This window comes from Mus musculus, chromosome 2, assembly GCF_000001635.26.
Source record: "Mus musculus strain C57BL/6J chromosome 2, GRCm38.p6 C57BL/6J".
In the NCBI taxonomy this organism is placed as follows: domain Eukaryota; kingdom Metazoa; phylum Chordata; class Mammalia; order Rodentia; family Muridae; genus Mus; species Mus musculus.
Genome location: NC_000068.7, coordinates 79,224,322 through 79,238,815, shown reverse-complemented (window position 1 = coordinate 79,238,815; position 14,494 = coordinate 79,224,322). Strand labels below are relative to the sequence as shown.

Sequence of the window (14,494 nt, the reverse complement as noted above, 5' to 3'; positions counted from 1 at the left end):
ATGAAATTTTAGTTACAGTTCTATGTAAAGTTGAGTGAGTCTGTGTAGTGTGTGTGTGTGTGTGTGTGTGTGTGTGTGTGTGTGTGTGTGTGTGTGTTGTAAAATGCATTTCTATTTAATATACGATTGGAAGTGTTATGTTAGTCACTCCCCTCTTTTGTGGAAGCATGACGGCTTCTCTGCATGGACGCTACCTGCTACTCCAGTGTCACGAGTCTCCTAATTCAACCTTTATAGAGCTCTAATGCCTGGAATAGTGAGCCATACATTTTTATACTGTCAGAGCCAGGAACATCCTTTTGCAAAATTATTGATTTTCTCCTGATTCTATAAAGATGAAACCCACAAGTTGCAATGTTTCTAGAGGCCATAAAAAAGTAGTGCCATGGAAAAGAAAAGAGAAAGTACTATAACATGATTTGTCTGTGGCCACCGCTTTGTTGCAGATGGGTTAAAGAAATGGCTCTTGGATTCTTATCAGAGGCAGATCTAGTAAACTACAAAGTAAACTACAGAGCCTTTCCAAGAAAGCATCAAAGTACAATTTCACCCTTTGGAAGCAGGTTTTTACTCTGTTAGAAGAACAAGCTTAGTTTGGCAAAAACCTAGTTGCACGTTCTGCCAAAGAATAGGTTGGAGGAGGAAAAGAGATTAGAAACTAAATGTTAATTTTAAAATTTAAAATATGCTTATCTGATAACATAAAATTAATTTACATAGTACATTTGGATTTCTGATATTCAAATGTAATAATTTTGATATTTCTACCAGTAAAAAAATAACTTACCAGTAAACCAGTAATTTACATTTTTTATTACTTGACTAATAAAGAGAATGGTTTACATAAACATTTAGATTTTTGATATTCAAGTAAGTATGGCATAGTATTGTTAACAGTCAAGATGCAACATTTATTTAATTGTTTTATATATATATACATATATATATATATATTTGATACATAAATCAACTTTTATACATAAATCAAATATATAAATATATATTAAAATCTATAAAACATTCATTAACATACTCAAAAACATAAATCAAGGGAAAAGAGAAACTTCTGACTGATTGCTGCAGTTCAAAACCCTGACATGGTAGTTCATCTAACAAATGATCATATCCAGGCACTGAACTAATGACCTGCATCGTTGCTCATGATGTAATACCGAGAAAAGCTGATTACACCGTGAGCAGAGGAAGATATTTGTATTTCTCTGGAACGATAAAAAGATTTACCTTTTCAAGTCTCACATATTCTTTTTTTCAGAAGTCAGTCCTCTGAGGGTAAGTGATGACCTCATTAATTTATTCACGCTAACAGCTTTAGAAAAGGGAGGCGAACTACTCACTGAGACTGGCTAGGCGTTTACTTTGGCTAAGGCCAGGCAGGCTTTTAGTACTTGAGGGAAGAGTTCATTGCAACATTGTCAAAAAGATGGTGAAACAGTTTTACCTTTTCCGTAAGTGATAGAACCCGGAACACTGTTCAGATAACCCATGGGTTGCAGGTGTTCACTCAAATACAGCTGCAAAGCAGACTAGTTCAAGTTGAGACATTTGATGTCTGTACACACAGAGAGCATTTGAAGAATGTGTGTGTGTGTGTGTGTGTGTGTGTGTGTGTGTGTGTGTGTGTGTGTGTGTGTGAGAAAATGGACTGTATCTTTCAGGCTTCTATGGTATAAAATTGATGATTATTCAAACTTGACCTAACAAGCATTTTGCATAAAGAGCAGGGCTGGATGGGGGGAGGAAAGGAGATTGTCACATGAATGGTATAAAACAGGTTTTAGGCATTTAGGCACTGAGGGGTTGACAGTCATTTCCTCACAAGCAAAGGACAACAGCTCTGCTCAGCTTACCGTTTATAGGAAACCATGTAGTCTCTTCCTTTGATGACATGGCCCTCTGGACAACAACCCAGGGTCCTGCTGGGTTATAGAGTGGATACTTCCAGGTTTTTAGACAATGTTTCCTCATAATCAGTTTGAATCCCGGATGCTTTTTAGTGTTTTGCCATGTACATTCTCTATAGTATACCAAGGAGTTTTTAGTGCATGTAGATCATTTAATTGACATGTTATTAAGGTGGCCAGGTGGAATAGATTGCAAAAATGCTGATTTTGATTCGTTTGTCTTCACCCTCCAATACACACATGCATGCACGCACACACACACACACACACACACACACACATTTTGTCCTTGAACTCCAAAGACTTAGCTCTGGTTTTGTTTTTCCTTGTTATTAGAATGGTGTAAACAGTGGTCATTAGCAGTAAGTTTAGGTATGCATACAACTTTGTGGGAAAGGCTTTCAGGTCTTTGAAATAAATACACACAGAGTCCCTTTTGCCTTCTCAAATTATAAACCCTCAGTGATTTGACACCAACGTGCATCTCAATTGTTCACATCTGAAGACAGACCAATGCCCAACCTAGGGAAGAACTTAACAAACAAACATATTCTCTGCAGACTAGCCTCAGGATATCAGTAAGTGTCCCTCCTTCCCCGTGCCCTCGCCAGCACTGTGTAGTTTGTGCTTCTTTGTTGATAGCCATCTTGAACTCAATGTGGTTTTCGTTTGGATTTCCCTGATGACTAAGGATGTTGAACACATACAACAGCAGCAATAAAAATAACATTATTAGTTAATTATACAGCCATTTGTACGTGTGAGAAAGTCTGTTTAGCTCCTCAGCCCAATCTGCAGTTAGATCATTTGTTAAGAGTTTTGAGTTCTTCATACATTCTGGATATCAGTCCTTTGTCAGGGATAAAGCAGGCAAAGATGTTCTACTCCGCAGGCTATCTCTTTGGCGCTTTACTTACTTAACTGTCTCATTTGCTGTAAGGGTGTGGTGTGTGTGTGGGGTGGGGTGGGGTGGGTGTTGAACTGAAGACCTTGGCTCTACAGCATAGCCACATTCTACACCTCAGGAACATTTTTTGAGGCCTTGTTCTTCATGACTGATCTTAGTTCCTGAGCATTTGAGTCCTATGCAGAAGGCGCTCACCTACACCTGTGTTTTTCAGTGTCTTCTCTACTTTCCTTCCACTGGTTTCAGAGTTTTTGAGTCTTACGTTAATGACTTTGAACCACTTGGCACTGGGTTTTGAGTGAGGTGAGTGAGAATTTTTTGACAATAATTTGATTCTCCTGCATGTGACTTTCCCCAGTATTTTTTTTTTGTTCAAAAAGACTGCCCCACCACCGTGAGTATTTTACACCGTCGTCGAAATGAAGTGATGTGGCTTCATTGTTTTGTGTCTGGGTCTCCTGTTCTCTTCCGTGGGTTTACATGTCTGCCTTGTGTCAGTACCATGCTGTTTTCCTCACCATGGCTCTGTTGTATAGCTTGAAGGAAGCAATGCTGATACTGTCAGTATTATTCTTTTTACTTGGGGTTGTTTTGTCTACTTGGGGTCCTTTATGCTCCTCTGTGAATGAATTTATGATTGTTTTATCCATTTCTGTGAAGAATGGTACAGGTGTTTTGACATGGATCCTGTTGCATCCAAGACTGCTTTTGGTACCATAGCCAAACATATATATGTGGGGTATGATGCACTCCTAAAAGACTCACCTCTTTCCTTTCATTCTTCTCTCGCCAGCTTGGTGAATGTATTGTAACACTACTAAGAAGCCCTCTCAAGGGATTCACCCATCAGCCATGGTCAGAGGTGGGTCTATGTCTTTCCTGATGGCTGTTCTCTATCTCAAGTGCTCCATGTTTGCACAAGACTTCCTGCTTAGCACCAAAAGAAATCTTGTGATATAGATTAGTCACATCTTAATAGGTTCAATTTTATAAAGAGGAAAGTTGAGATAGGTTCCCTAGCACACAAGGTTAGTGAGCATCTGATTTTCTAACTCTCCTAATTAGCAATGATTGCCACAGGTAGACAGAAAACACACGAGTTACTTGTTGTTTTTATATTATCTTTTTTGAATTCAGATCCCCTGGTTATTTTTGAGTCACACAAATTTAATATAATTAAATAATAATGAATTTAACAGTTTAATATGACCTAAATGGCTGAAAATGATTTTTATTAATGACTATCAACATTAGAAAATAATCAGAATACATTACTTACAAGTGACATATTTTTCCCATACTGAAAACTCATTTAAATAGTCATTTGCAGAAAAATCTGCCATAATAGTCTCCAGAGTAACCAAAGTCATTAGTTTCTAGATGTGAAAAAACAAATACTTGAAAAGCTTATAATTTATATTTCAGATTACTTGACTAATAAAGAGAGTGACTTACATAAGCAATTTATCAAAGGAGCATTCTCGCTGCATACCAAACTATGAGAAAATATTGTCAAAAATGGTGTCTGCCACTGGTCTTAGCAAGATCCTGTAAGATAAAAACTGAAACTCATTGCTGAACTAGCAATTAAAAATCAATTATGGTATGGAATGAAACATGAACACCTCTACTCCTAAAAGACTCACCTCTTCCCTTTCATTCTTCTCTCGCCAGCTTGGTGAATATATTGTAACACTACTAAGAAGCCCTCTCAAGGAATTCACCCATCAGCCATGGTCAGAGGTGGGTCTATGTCTTTCCTGATGGCTGTTCTCTGTCTCAAGTGCTACCGCCACATCTAGTACTTTTCATACAGCTATTGCTTTGAAGGGTTTTAAAACTAGGGCTCCATAAGGCATCACTGAGAAACTATACTACATCCCTTTTTTTTTTTTAAAGTAGAGGCAGCTAGACTATGTATTAGTGGAGTTCTGCTTGTATTATTTAGAGTAGTACTTGCACCATGCTTGCAATTGAGCATCAAATGGATTGATGTATTTGACGTCAGTTCTCAGTAATGTTTCCCTGTAGATATCCTGGAAGGGATAATGCCTTGAAAGGTCTTCAAAAGTCTCAGCTCAGCCTGTAGATAGCAGAAAAGTCACTCATGTATCCTCTGGAGGGCCATTGTCTCTGGAATTTCTTTCATCTGAGGAGACCCTGGCTTATCCAGATTCTCTTTGCAAGACACTGTGGCAGCATCGCCATGACATCTTTGTCTCCCCTTGGCTATTACCTCAGTGAGGTAAATGCCATCTCTGATTACTCCTCACTAAACCCACCCTACACCTGCAGCTCCACAGCTGCTATTTCCTACTAGGATGGGCAAGTTTGCTTTTTAATTATCTCCATGTTTCAAAATTCACTCACTTCACATGTCATACAACATTTCAATATGTGTGCAGTTATATGATAATGACTGAAGTTTGATTTTTTTTCTAACATTTCCATCACCTCAAAAAGATTCCTTAGTTTAAAATTTTAAAAAATTAAATCATTCTCATTTAAGAGCACAATGGAACATATAATTATAAAATGACTACTGTGAGGTTATTATTTAATTTGTCGATTTTGTAGTTAGAGTAATATGCAGACAGCTTGTTTCTCACTGAGTTGACAACCTATTGGGGTAGACTGTAGTGCTCAAAGTTTATTTTTAAACCATGGAGATAGTTAGAGTTTTGACTGAAGTATTTTTGCCTTGTATCAGTATGTCTGAAACTAAACAAGATTTTTCTTACAAGAAGAAAATTCATATCTGTACAGAAAAAGTTGTCCAAGCAGGCCTTTGATACTGCTGAGAAATTAGGCTATTTTCTTTTCTGACCACTGAGGAGTCTATTTGGATATATATGTGTGACGGTTTGTATCTTCTTGGACCAGGGAGTGGCACCATTTGGAGGTGTGGCCTTGTTGGAATAGGTGTGACCTGTGTCACTGTGGGTGGGGCCTTAAGACCCTCACCCTAGGTGCCTGGAAGTCAGTCTTCCACTAGCACCCTTTGGATGAAGACATAGATCTCTCAGCTCTGCTTGCCCCATGCCTGCCTGGATGCTGCCATGCTCCCACCTTGATGATAACGGATTGAACCACTGAACCTGTAAGCCAGCCCCAATTTAATGTTGTTTTTATAAGACTTGCCTTGGTCATGGTGTCTGTTCATAGCAGTAAAACCCTAACTAAGACAATATGCAAGATTGAAAGACTAAAACAAGCTGATGAACAGAGACCAATGTCCCCATGGCAGCCTAACTATCAGCTCTAGAGCTGGAAATGTGGCCAATTGGGGCAAGCAACATCCTCAAACTAGGTCATGACTTCATAGAGACAGAGAAGACTCTTATGTTTTCTCTAATTGCTTGCTTTCTTTTCTTTCTTCCTTTCTTTCTTTCTTTCTTTCTTTCTTTCTTTCTTTCTTTCTTCCTTCCTTCCTTCCTTCCTTCCTTTCTTTCTTTCTTTCTTTCTTTCTTTCTTCCTTTCTTTCTTCCTCTTTTTTCCTTTCTGCTTGGCCTACAGTTCACTATGTAGATCATGCTGGCCTCAGCCTTTGCAATGATTCTCCTGCCTCAGCCTCCCAAATGCTAGGTTGACAACTATGTATGTGCCACCATACCTGGATCATACTATGTATCTGCAAATGAAAATTTTATTTCTGCCTTAGCTTTCCAGGAGTTTCCTATCAAAGTACTTAAAACTCATGTGTAAAAGAACTGGAATTTATTCTTCCACAGCTTTGAAGGTAGAATTCTGAAATCAAAGTGTGACCCTGGTTCTGTTCCTTCTAAAGGACATCAGAAAGAAAGAAAGAAAGAAAGAAAGAAAGAAAGAAAGAAAGAAAGAAAGAAGGAAGGAAGGAAGGAAGGAAGAAAGAAAGAAAGAAAGAAAGAAAGAAAGAAAGAAAGAAAGAAAGAAAGGAAGAAAGAAAGATAGATAGATTTTGGAAGCAGCAGCTGGAACTCCACGTTCAGCAGCAGTGCGTATATGTTTTCTGCCTCTGGCATCAGCCAGTGTCCCCAGGTTGCTCTCTGACCTTTTGTAATTTAAGTATGCACAGACCCTTTTATTAGATGAAACCACACTCAAAGCAGGGAATAGGAAGTCCACATACCTTGTAGGGAAGTGTCACTCACCCACAATGTACCACTCTAGGAATCATTCATCGTGTCCACACTCCTCTGTTGAAGCCTGTGTGGACCTTCCTATGTCTAAGAATCCCGCAGGTTTTCTCTTCAGGAGACTGAGTTTTATGACATCAGGGTTTAAGATGGCTGTGCAATGCAACAGCAAATCATTTGTCTGTCATTCTCATGGCTCTGCGTGGGTTTCACCTCTAACACTGCAAAAGAAACAATAAGAGCAGTAAGAAAAACTAACATTCAACATTGTAATAATTTTGTAGAATATATTTAATATGTACTCTCATTTGTATTCTGGCTTTAATACATATGCAATTGTTCTGACAACTATCATTTGACTTATCTCTTTTTCCTTCAGCAACATAACAGCTTTGTTCTGCCTTTGAAGATGATACACAGTTTCTATGGAAACAAGCGCTACAGACCTGGTAACATGAAGGTGTGCACATCCAGTATACTCAGCTTTGCTATCCCACTTGCCATAGTTTTCAGCACTGCCTTTCCTCCTTCTCTGAGCATTATTGAACAAGATTAGCACAGCAGCCTAATAGTGATGCTGTGGTTTTGGCAAGTGTCTAATGTGTATCTCTCTATTTTGTTGTAACAGGATGTTCAATGTGTGTTTCCTGTTTGGGTTTCAGCTACACCTGCACTGTGCAACTGTTGGGGTGCTAACTGACTTCAGCTGGATGAGTTCTTTGCCACCCTTACTCATCTACTGGACTCTCTTTTATCAAGAAGTTCAAAAAGCTCAAGAGAGGAAAATATTGTTACAGGAAGATTCTCTAGGGAAAGATGTCATAGACCAGTGATTCTCAAACTTCTTAATGCTGTGACCCTTTAACACAGTTCCTCATGTTGTGGTAACCCCCAACCATCACATTATTTCATTGCTACTTCATAACTGTAGTTTTTGCCACTGTTATAGATTGTAATGTAAATATCTGATACTTAGAATATCTGATAATACAACCTCTGTGGGGATCAGGACCCATAGGTTGAGAGCTATTTCTCTAGAGGGATTGAAATGCTCATCCTTGTTACCCCAATGTCTTAGTTAGGGTCTTACTGCTATGAAGAGACACTACAACCAAGGCAACTTGACCAAGACACCGTGATAAGGACAACATTTAATTGGGGCTGGCTTATAGGTTCAGAGGTTCAGTCCATTATTATCAAGGTGGGAGCATGGCAATGTCCAGGCAGGCATGGTGCAGGAGGAGCTGAGAGTTCTACTTCACTTGAAGGTCACTAGAAGACTGGCTTCTAGGCAGCTGGACAAGGGTTTTAAATCCTCATGCCCACGATGACATACTTCTTCCAACAAGACCACACTACCTAATATTGCCACTCCGTGGGCCAAGCATATTCAAACCACCACACCCAAATAAAATATTAAGGGTTTCAAGACAGCCATGTAGTCTTTGTGTGACTTCAGATCTCTAGAGCATGGTGGGGCACTTCAGTCATCAGGTGCTGAGGGCAAGCGGCTGGCTGAAATGACTGGTGGTGACAGAGAAGGGTGCTGGTTTTAAAGTAATTCTATGGCCTTTGGCGACTGGAAAGAGCACAAGAGAACTACAGGGAATCTGCCTGGTTCCTATAGAAGAAGACTGCCAAGGGTAGGATAGGGTGGGGTCAGAAAGGTCTCTGCAGGAACATGTCATGTACCTGTCTAAATATGCAGGAGCTAAAGAACAAATGACAAGGAGCTAGCTAGATGATTGAGACATGGTGAAGAGAACCTGGTGGTGAAGAGAACCTCAGAAGCGCCTCCAGAAAGTGCTCACAAAGGAATGAGTCTCTTGAATTTGAAATGATTTTGACCTTCTGGCAGGAGGGAAGTGCTAATCCCGTAAGATAGCTCTAATTGGTGCAAAGGGAAAATAATGAGTTGTTTTCTTATTTGTAAATGCTTTTACTGTACTTTTTTTTTAATTTTACTATTTTATTTGTGAAAAAACTACAAGCAGAATTCATAAATAGACATTTCTATTTAAAGCAGGAAAATGATAAAGTGACTTCTAATAACAGTCGTGCACATGCCAATAACAGAAATATATTAACATCTTTTATTTGCTAGACAAAGAGCAGTGCCCAATATAAATTTCCCCCAAACAGTTAAGACCTGTGAATTTCTGACCAGTTCACAAAACCACCAATACTTTAGCATGAAGAGAAAACAAACCTAACAGACTGTCAGCTCTAAGACAGACAGAGCAGAAACTTCCAAAGCGTTATACAAGCCACCTTTCTGGGCAAATGGAAAAGAGAGCTCGTATAAGACATTAACAAAAGTTCACAAGGGGAGATTATGTTGACATACTTAACAAGCATTCCCTATCTGTCTCCAACAAACAAAGCTAAGGAAATAATGTAACCATCTCTACACAGTAAATTAAGGTTACAAGTCATACACAAGGACAGAACTGCTTGCGTGTTAGAAACTGTTCAGCTCCATTGTCACACTCTAAATGTTGGTTCTTAAACCATTTTCATTAACATACAAGCAAAGGTTATTATATAGTCAGCAATTAATAAATTCTCAATAATTTAAGATATGGCAGCTTAAAAATGTAGACTGAGAATAGTCTTAATAAGGCAGGCGAGACATCTTAGTGGAGCTAAACTCACAGAAGCGTCTGCCAATGTTTTGAAGTATCCAGATCCAAACTGAAAGGTTTTGATTAAAATATTCTCGTGGGTGTCGAGATGTCTTTTACGGTACTTTTTACAGGTACTAGGCATTCCTGTGTCAGGTCATGATTAAACTCTTGTCATGAAGGGGGAGTCTGTAAAGGTCACTTCTGTGTCATGGGTGTCGTGTACATGTACACAGACCATTCAACACTTAAGTGAGAGGAACATTATGCTAAGTATTTAAAGCAACCTGTCAATTAATAAATACTGATTAAATGGTGCCACCCCTGAGCAGGTTGTCCTGAGTTGTATAGGAATGCAGGCCAAGGAAGCTATGAGGAGCAAGCCAATGTAGAGTATTCTCCTGGGGACCTTACTCTAGTTCCTACCCCAAGTTCCTGCCCAAACTTCCCTTCCAGATGGACTGTGATGTAGAACTGTTTATAGAAACAAAATCCTCTCCTCCCCCAAGTAAACTTTCGGTTGTGATATTTTCTAGCAGTAATAGAAACCATAACCAAGACATCAGGAATCTCAGAATAATATGACTTTCAAAACTCAGAGCTAAGCAGGCAAAAATGCGGCCTTCTCTTCCATGTGATAAATTTCTGAAGTTCACTGCCCAAAAGACAAACAAGAACCAGCAGGGATTTGGACTTTTCTGGCTTACTCTAGAGTAAGCCATCTCATCAGCAAGCAGTCATAGGGACCTAATGTAGCTTCTGCCTCTAACTGCCCAATCCCAGAACCAGTGTCTTCTGGGAACCAGTATTTAGGTAGCAGCTTACACAAAGAAACCAGGTCTTTGAGAGCTGCCCTTAGAATCAGAGCCAGGGCACATACTTTGGGGTTACCAAGATTTATTGCTTCTTGTGAAATCATGGTGATATTTCTGTTCTTCCATTCTGTCCTTTAGAAGAGCATTGGTACCAAGATGCTGTGACCTTATTTCAGCCTTTCATTTTTCTTTATAGTTTTCTTTTCGATAAATTCCTCTTTCTGACTTCCCTATTCTAGTAACCGGTAGTGTTTCCCTTAGTTACTAAGGACCTCAATCACATTTTTCTCATTTCCCCTTCTGGTGTGCCTTTAAAATACATGTTCTGCTCCTGTGTATTTTCCAAGCAGCCCCAATGCCCCACATGTCTCTGCAGTTTTACAAAGTTCCACTCTTTGCCTGGCTTTGTTAATTTTCCAACCTCAAGTTCTCTCTTTCGGTCCCCACCCCCTGCCCCCCAACAAACACACAAGGCAAACGTCTCTCTCTAAAACAACTCCTGCCCATAACTCTGCTGTTTATGAACATTCTGTGGCTCACCACTAACCCCAAAATAAACATAAAACTCTGGGCAGCATTATGATGTGATCTGTGTATGATGCAGACAGTGACTCTGAGCCTATCCCATTATGTACTTTACTCCTACACTGTAAAGTGCCTTCCTATTCTCAAAGGTGATTTTACTTAGTCATTTGAAAATGCTTGCAGTGTCGATAGATGTCAGGGACACAGCAATGAAAATGAAAAATACCATCCTTGAGTACACAATACTTAGAGTCCAGAAAGGCTTATAAACAAACACATTTCAATGAAAATCACGATAAGACAGCAATAGGACCATGGCTTGGAGTTTAAAAGGAGACTCATCAAAGGAAATGACATTCACACTGAGACATGAAGGCAACATGAAGAATGGGCCAGCCAGATGTCAAGTAGAGGATAAGGAGTTAGTACAAACCCATGGGTGATAATGAGCCTGCCTACTTTATGTAATTAAAATACATTTTGCTCTGCAGGGATGGAGTATGTTGTTGCCTAATAAATGATAGGATGGAACCTATGAACTAGGATGAGGGATTTGGAGTTTGGAGGGCTGGGAGGGGCTAACACAAATTAAAGTGCTATAAAAAAACCTTTATGGAAACTTGAAATTTTTATTAGTCTGCTTTATAAAGCAAAATTAATAAAACAGTTTGAAAGGGACCATCCTTCATGGGGAAATGATGCTCCTCCCAGAAGGCTCAGGTTATGTAAATGATGCTCCTCCCAAAAGGCTCAGGTTATTACCTGAAAACCCTAGTGTCACATGGTGATTCCTTCCTAAAAGCTGCTGGTTAGGGACGCCTCAAGGCTCCTGAAAAAATGCAGGCTATTGATTGCCAATGGCCTTGTTTGTCCTGCAAATCATATAGTTAGACCATAGGTATTGCCGGATACATGACATTAAGAAATGAAGCTAAGTCGGAGCTGAAAGTTTCTTAGCTGGCTTTCACAGTGCCTGGAGGTGCTATCCAAACTGCCGAAGCAGGCAAACCATCAATGGTTCTGCTCATTTGTAGACCTCAAAAGCTACAGGAAGTATCTACCTGGCAAGGTGTGTCCACGGATGTAATGGTGGTATGATCATCATGGGGGAAAACAACTCCCTTCTAATTGGATTTGAGGCCCATTACACAGGAGGGAACTTATGCCTTGTACTATAAGCCTAGTCAAGGAACTGTGGCTAGGAAGTCAAAGACCCCAGGGGAAAACTAATGTGTTCTTTTGCTAAATGGACAGAGTATCAGACTTTCTTCAAAGTGTTTATGTTTGTACCTGTCGCGTAGGATTGTTCTCAAGCCGCATCTAGAAGCTTCATTTTACAACGAGCCAGTAAGAGCAGAAAGCCACAGCTGGTCACAGTGCAGAAAACACATGACTGTGGAATGCTTGGCTCTAAATAAGGCATATATATCATCTTTCCTAGGCTTAGAAAACATCTTACAAGAGGGACACAAATATATAAGAGCCAGAAGTTGGGGAGGCATCTGCAGAAGAGTATTTTCTGAACACGTCACAGGCACTGGACTCATGAATTCACTGTGACTATGGCTACCTGCACATATGGCTACATGAGACAAAGCCAAACTCCATTTCACTGTGGGTAAGGGGGAAAATCTCGTGAAAATCCACCCCTCAGTTTGGGACTGTGGACAGTGAGTGGTCAATTGCCATTTTCTTTAGTGGAAGAGTCACTTATAAGATGCCAGTACTCCAGTAAATAACCCCCCTAGTCACACTTATGCAGGCAGATTAATTACACTCAGCTTTAAAAAAAAAGTAAGAGCCATTTCTTCATTCTTCAAGTAAACTATATTTTCAGTAAAGCTCCCTATTCAAGGATTAAGAGAAGAGAGAATCTAAACACACAGGCTAAACATCCAGAAATGTTTTAAAAATGTTTCTGTTGGAAAGACTGAATTATTATATTATCAGTAACACTAATAGTAGAGAGGGGAAAAAAAGGCAGGATATAGCAGTAAAGGAAACTATCAACTGGGATGTGATTCTCTATGTAGCAAAGAGAAAACAGGACCCCAGGTGAGAGGTTTGTTTTAGACAAAAGGGACAGTGTTCCCTAATCAATCGCAGGAAGAGAGTATGTATGTTTGCCTTGAGGGAATGTGTATTCGGTGGGAGAATTAGTCTGTTCCATTTTGGTGGCTTCTTTTCTCTTTGGAAGTTGAAAACAAGTGTATCTGATAAAAGTGAGAGTCAGGAATGTGGTTGGAGATTTATTAATAAAATATAAGCTGACTACTTAAAAAAAAGTTTTAGAACTCCGTGCCCTTCCCCCACCATGCTTGCAAATTATGTAGTTAAGGCACATTTCAGTGACATTTCTCTAGAGGCATTTTAACAGAATGAATATTGTCATTTAAGAAGAAACAGAATTATGTTGTGTTCGCCTAAGCCCCTCAACTCTGAATAACGGAAGAGGTTCAAAAATTTATAAAATATTTTTAAAAGTTGGGTATGGAATATGATTTGATTAAAGGTGGTTATGGTGGATAAAAGAGGATAACTAAAGAGACTAACTGTCCCCAAAAGGCTCAAGACAGATGTCAAGGGGCTGGTGAAGTGGGAAGCTTCAATTTAACACTGCAGTTTAGCTCTCCTGAATACTCACATGGCCCAAGGTGGTGTGAAACTGATGGACAGGAGACTTGCTGCATAGATGGTTGCTATGGTGATGTCATGGCAACATCAGGAGGTGTCTTCTGCTTAGACTCTAAATGCAGTTGTTTTTAGTGCACATTGTTTATAATTAATACCTCATAAGATACATAAACTGAGACATATCTTAAATATATTGGCATGGTCTTTAAAGACAAAAGGGTATGCTTTTGTCTAAAAGCAATTCCCAGGGTGTGACACAGTCCTTTATTTAGACATATTGGCCATAACTGTCTTTCTAAAAGGGGGTTTCTTAAAGTAGCCAGGCTGCCCAGGGAAGTTTCTCACTTGGCTTTCTAATTATACACCACAGAAGAAAGGCTTGGACTGAAGTTTTAGTTTTTCTCAGCTACACGAGATTCAATTCCCTATGTGCAACCCAGTATTTGACAATTGCTAAATATTTGCTTTACTTGAGAATTTATTTTGAGTATAACACAATTGCACCTACTATCTTTGCGTGACTCGTTGAGGAGTTGGCATGCACTCATAATATTTAACTAGAACAATGAGTGATTTTAAAAATAGAAGATGCGTTAGAAAATATAAAATGCACAAATTGCTCCCTTGGAAGCATGCAAGCTTTGACAGAGAGTGGAATGAAAGTGGTTGTTATGTAAAAAGCTTTGGCATAATTTTAAAAACTTTCGTTTTTATTACCTTTAAAAATATTTAGCTCTCTGGTAGGATATCCCCAGAATGCACGCTCAGAATCCAATATTGTATCTCAAGCTTATGGGTTCTGATTATTTCTCATGCAAACATAATAGCTTGTCCTACAGATAATGTTGATTAACATATTAAAAACTTATAGGTACATGATAATGATATATGTACTGTGAGTATGTATATCCTTCATGGGTGTGAATATCTGTGGGAAAGCTATCATAGATCT

The 14,494-nt window shown here is 39.2% G+C and overlaps 2 long non-coding RNA genes across 3 annotated transcripts; one reads left to right on the top strand and one right to left on the bottom strand.

The window, feature by feature from the left end:
• Nucleotides 1-999: 999 nt before the first annotated feature.
• Gm35813 lies at nt 1,000-7,531 on the bottom strand. The gene is made up of 4 exons (XR_866504.2): nt 7,391-7,531; nt 6,938-7,165; nt 3,595-4,377; nt 1,000-3,481 (listed from the first exon to the last, which is right to left on the bottom strand). It is a non-coding gene; the product is annotated as a predicted gene, 35813 (long non-coding RNA).
• Nucleotides 3,628-7,831, top strand: Gm39866. Of its 2 annotated transcripts, XR_866506.1 has the most exons (4): nt 3,628-3,691; nt 4,504-4,572; nt 7,324-7,404; nt 7,573-7,831. It is a non-coding gene; the product is annotated as a predicted gene, 39866 (long non-coding RNA). The 2 variants fall into 2 exon arrangements; XR_003953864.1 differs by lacking the exons at nt 3,628-3,691; nt 4,504-4,572 and adding an exon at nt 5,894-5,929.
• The last annotated feature ends 6,663 nt before the right edge of the window (nt 7,832-14,494 follow it).